The sequence below is a fragment of the Lycium barbarum genome, chromosome 6 (genome assembly GCF_019175385.1).
Source record: "Lycium barbarum isolate Lr01 chromosome 6, ASM1917538v2, whole genome shotgun sequence".
Classification (NCBI taxonomy): domain Eukaryota; kingdom Viridiplantae; phylum Streptophyta; class Magnoliopsida; order Solanales; family Solanaceae; genus Lycium; species Lycium barbarum.
This window is the reverse complement of record NC_083342.1, coordinates 120,401,577-120,406,987: the sequence shown is the minus strand read 5'-3', so window position 1 is coordinate 120,406,987 and position 5,411 is coordinate 120,401,577. Positions and strand designations below refer to the sequence as shown.

The window sequence follows — 5,411 nt, the reverse complement described above, 5'->3', positions numbered from 1 at the left end:
TTCCAACATTTTGGGGTCTCTACCCATTCACCCATGTAATTACCACTTACTATAACATATTCTCTAATCGACGCCATGCTAAAGATATAATAGACTATTGGTATGGTCTATAATTGTTCGATGACTAGACTTACAACAGTACCAGATCCAGACCAAAAAAAACAGCAGGGATACAACTCTTTTAATGGAGAATTGACTCCACAAGAGGATTTAGAACCCAAAACGAACTGTACTACCAGTATACGCGAACGAAATTTGCACCTGATAATTGAGCTTTGACAATAATAGTGAAAATAATTCGAGCTTCTTTTCAATGATTTCTAAAAGGTTTAAGTTACAATGACTGAAGTAGGGAAGGAATCCGTCCTTTGGGACTGATTTTTAGATGAAAAGCCAGAAATTTGACCGGAAACGGGATCGGAAAAGTGCAAAAAATGAGGAGCTTCGACTTTCGAGTTTTTGGTGAACAAAAAAAATTTCGGCTACTCCAATTGGGGTAATTAAATGTTGGTGGTTGGGGGGTTGTTTTGTATTTTTTTAAAACTGTGGGTCTAGGGTTGACAACTTGGGAGACTTCATTTGATGATGTCATAAATAGTGGCCTTTTAGCCATTCTTTGAGACTTATGGCCTTTTACCTAAATAAGTATTGAGAGTGGATTTTTAACAAACTCCCCAGGTTGGTGTAGTGGGGTATTATAGGGTTGTCAAGCAAGAGACTCATTGGTTGAGGAGAGTTTTAGTTTATCCAATATTTGATTTTTTGCTGTTGATAATCATCAAGTAAAGTTTATGTACAAGCAGAATTCTTAGAATACACTACTGAAAAAAAGGCGTTTTCGACCAAAAAATTTCGACCACATTTTTGGTCAAAAAAAAATCGACCACGCGCGGTCGAAAAATCAAGAATTTAATTTTTATTTTATTTTCAGTAGGATTTTGACCACACGGGGTCGATTTTTTAAAATGTAAATATAATTTCGACCACGTGTGTTCGAAATTAAATTTTGTATAAATAATAAATGGGAAACGTTTAAATTAAAAAAAAAAAAAAAACAATTTTCGACCACATGTGGTCGAATATTGAACCACATTTGTATATACACATCTGTTGGCTGGTCTTTACTTTTCATATTGAAGATTTTTCTTTCTCTCTCTTTCCTCTCTCTACCCCCACACACACCACCTCTTTCCCTCTCCTCTCTCTACCCACACCACCAGCCCAGACCCTCAACCCACCGCCTTCCGACCACCACCAGTCCACCGTCGGCGGCGCAGCCCTTGCATTTTCAGGTGCGTTTTTTTTTTCCCAAATCATGAACATTTACCAATGCATAATAATCTCATGTTATTAGCTACATTACCTTCTATATTTAGTAGATTTGATAACTTTATTTAGTGTTCAATATTTGTTGTAGGGTTTATTTTATGTTTTTTTTTTTTTGGATTCTGATTTGAAATTGGATGTTATTTTTTGGGCTGTTTTGGTCCCTTTTTTTGGTACTATTTTGATTCTTTATTTATGTGCTATTTATTTATTTTGGTTCTTTATTTATGTGCTCTTTATTTATTTTATTGCTCTTTATTTATCATATCATTGCATCACTTGCATTCACTGATTCCTTATTCCCATGAGCTGTAGTTTAGTTGCACATTGAGTATTAATAAAGCACTTATATCTTGCTGTTATTAGAAAAGTTCCCTATAATATAACATGTGCTAGGCTGGCAGATTTTATTGAACTTTGACTTTAGTTTTTCTGCTTCCTGATTGAAAAACTAATACTGTTCCCTTTTCAATTTGTTATGCCCTGCAGAGTAAAATATATAACAAGCATCTGCAATGGGTTCTGGATACCGGCTTAAAAATGTAATCAGTTTGGGAAAAGCTAAAGATGGCAGATCGAAAAGATTAAAGGTAAGCTTCCGTAGTTGCTACTTATTTTGTCCTCGGTTCTATTTTACTCTTGGATTGCAGAAGTGGTAGATCATTAATTTATCTCAATTTCCAGACTCGACACCAAGAATTAGTATATAATATGATAGGTACTGTGGACAAGAATAAAGGCGTTTGACAAGTAATAGTCTGTTTAATGGTTTAAGAAAAAGTCGTTTGCTCTCTCAGATTGATACCTACGATGGTGCTTGCTATTAATTTCTTTGTGCGTGTGTGTGGCTTGCCTAAAAGTTTGAAAGAGTTATGTATGGCGCCTAAATAAAAGGGGATTTTTTTCATTTTTGGCCCGTCGGCCGAAATTAAAATCAGGAGCCAAAATGTACAAAACCTATATACTGATTATGTATATTCATGTATATTTTGTGTATACTTATGTATATTATATGTATATTTCTACTTAATATACAAAACCTACACATTTTCTCTCTACTATTCTTTCGAGTAGTCCAAACACGTAATTATCCCAAATAAGTATTCTTAAGATGGGAAGTGAAATCACAAATAGATAGTCTCATAAATCATGATTCTATTGTAGCCCATTCCTTATGTTATTTCCATGAGTAGCTTTTTTCACCAGTACTAGACAAGATCAATCAGATTCGTCGTTTTATTCTTGAGACTGTATACGGTAAAAACTGGATGCGAGGCAAACCGGTGGAGCGAGAGGGCCGACTGATCTGCCTTCTTCGTCATTGGAACGACCAAGCCCGGTGACCCGAGCATTCGTGGCCGTTGGTCCGTACGGCTGTTGGTCCGAGTAGCCGTTTGTCCGTGTGGCCGTTGGTCCGAGTAGCCGTTGATCCGTGTGGCCGTTGCACGCGGGTCACGCGCCAGTAACGTCCTGTCCTGGTCAACTACCCACCATGCGTGTGTCAGACGGCGTCGTCAGTCTAATCCCACCAAATCCGTGCAGAGCTGTCCTTGTTGCTATTATTTTATTAGTTCACATCATATGAGACCCATGTAGGTCACACTATAAATAGGACACATCCCCCTCCTTTGTAGGGGTTGACTTCTTCATCCTCCAAGAATACTTGTAATAGAAAAATATATATGCAATCTCTCTCTCAATATCTGATCCGGCCAAGGCCGTTTGTTTCCATTTACGTTGTGTTTCTTCCATTAAGTATTCAACATGGCTTCTAAACGTCCATGTCCGTAGCAAATTAAGCAAATCACCGTTACTAGCCGTTTTATCGCCAAATACTCACACGCTTGTTTTCCGCTATCAAATATACATCAAGATCCAATCACATATCCTATACCCGCGTACAAATTCAATTGGTTTCCCAATTTCGGGTTAAACAGAGACAAGGAACGTCTATTGGAAGAAAGGGGGATGACCACTCTCAGAAAGAGCCTACAAGAAGAAAAAGTGGTGCCTCTACCAAAAATCATAGGAAACAGGGAATGCCTTTTGAGGATAACGCAGCTACTAGGATCCAGCCACATTGACCTTTTTGATTAATGTGTTTTTGGATTCTAATTCTGCTATGTTTAAATGGATATGTATATTATGTTTAAGGGTTTGAATGTAGTTTTAATTTTAACTAGAAGTCCTTTTAATTTTAAGATGTTTAAGTGTTTGAACGTAGTTTATGGTGTTTAAGTGTTTGAATGGACAATGTTTAAGTGTTCAAGTGTTTGAACATTGTTTATGGTTGTTGTGTTGAATTGTTGATGAATTGGATGACTGTTTTGGTTGATGAATTTGGTTATTTGAAAATTGGCAGGTGGGATGTCAAAAACAGGCAAATGCTGGAAAATATTCAAGATTTTCGACCACTTGTGGTCGAAAATCAGCCCAGATATTTCACAATTTCGACCACATGTGGTCGAAATTGTACCCAGAAAAATACAATTTCGATCACATGTGGTCGAAATTTAGCAATATGGTTTCCAGATTTCGACCACATGTAGTCGAAAATCTGGGCCCAATTTACAATTTCGACCACATGTGGTCGAAATTGTGAAAATATTTTTTTTTATATTTAAATATAAATAATTTTTCGACCACATGTGGTCGAAAATAATTTTCCCTTAAATTCGGTAGAATGTGATTGCGACCACGTGTGGTCGAAAAACAATTCGACCTACCGATTAGCGATCTACGCGTGTGGTCGAAAAATTGGTCGAAATAAAGGCCTTTTCGACCTCGTGTGGTCGAAATATTTGGTCGAAAATCCCGGTTTTTTTTAATAGTGATATTTGTATTTGATCAGAAGATAACAGTCATCGATTGGATCACTAGAGTTTGTTTGAAATTTGAAAATAATCTCTTTAGTTACTAGAAATTTCTGATTCACGAGAAAAAACAAATAATTGTTGCAGTATTAGGATCATAACAGCTTTATATAAGAGCTGTATTCAAAACAAAAAACTAAGAAATATTGTTCTGATTAATTTCCTTAACGTGCATGTTGTTTACAATTTTATATAAATAGTTAATGGCATTCCTTCTTAGTTAATGTGGACATAGAAACCACAGTTAATTGTGGTATTCCTTCTTAGTTAATTATGCCTCGTCCTTTAAAACATTCATTGTAACTAATTGTGCAGCATAGCAGGGGCGGAGCCAGTAAGGGTCAAGGGGGTTCATCGGTAAAAAATTACATTGTATGTACGAGGTAAAAATTATTTTTTATGTATACATAGTAGATATCGAACCGCCTTGGCTTCTTTGTTTGCCTACTTCTTTATATTTTTAAACCCCTTAATTAAAATCCTAGCTCCACCACTACAGCATAGTACTATCAAATTATTTAGGTGGCTCGAATTCAGCAAACTTACAACGAATTGTATTATATTCAACGTACTAGTATCACCTTAATGATGATAGACTATCCAAATATAGTTTACTTGGTGATTTAGAGTGTGATATTATAAAGATTAATTAACATACACAATACGGCTAACGCAAGAAAATAAAAGGTCAAATTCATCCGTAGACATTTGTAGTCGTCCGGTTCTTTCACTTGAACACCTTAACTAAACTTTGTTTCATTTAGACACCTGCAATAGGATCTGAATTTTCCATTTAGATACTTTTTGCTGACTTGACAACTTGCGTGATTTCCACACCAAACTGGCATGTGAAGAGCCCAAAAATCAGTTTTTTTTTTTAAATTCTTTTTATTTCCTTCTTCTTCTTTATTTGTTTTCTCTTTCTTCTCCCTTTAACAAACCTTCCATCATTAACAAACCTTTCACCATTGCTCTCTTTTTCACCGGAAAAATCAAGACTGCCACCACCCTCTCTCTCCCTAAGCGTTTACAGGACAAGAAAGATGATTTTCTTTTTGGATAAGTCTATTTAATAAACAAAAGAAAAATAAAATTTCAGAAAAGATTTTTTTTAAAAAAAACTTGCCATTAATGAAGTCTTTAGAAAGCTTGAAGGTTTAAAATGAGTTAATTGATTTGATGAAAAATTTGAGAACTTAATGTTGGATTCTC

The 5,411-nt window shown here is 35.7% G+C and overlaps 1 long non-coding RNA gene across 1 annotated transcript; it reads left to right on the top strand.

The window, feature by feature from the left end:
• Positions 1–788: 788 nt before the first annotated feature.
• LOC132600087 (uncharacterized) lies at positions 789–4,728 on the top strand. The gene is made up of 3 exons (XR_009567115.1): positions 789–1,292; positions 1,816–1,916; positions 3,689–4,728. It is a non-coding gene; the product is annotated as an uncharacterized LOC132600087 (long non-coding RNA).
• The last annotated feature ends 683 nt before the right edge of the window (positions 4,729–5,411 follow it).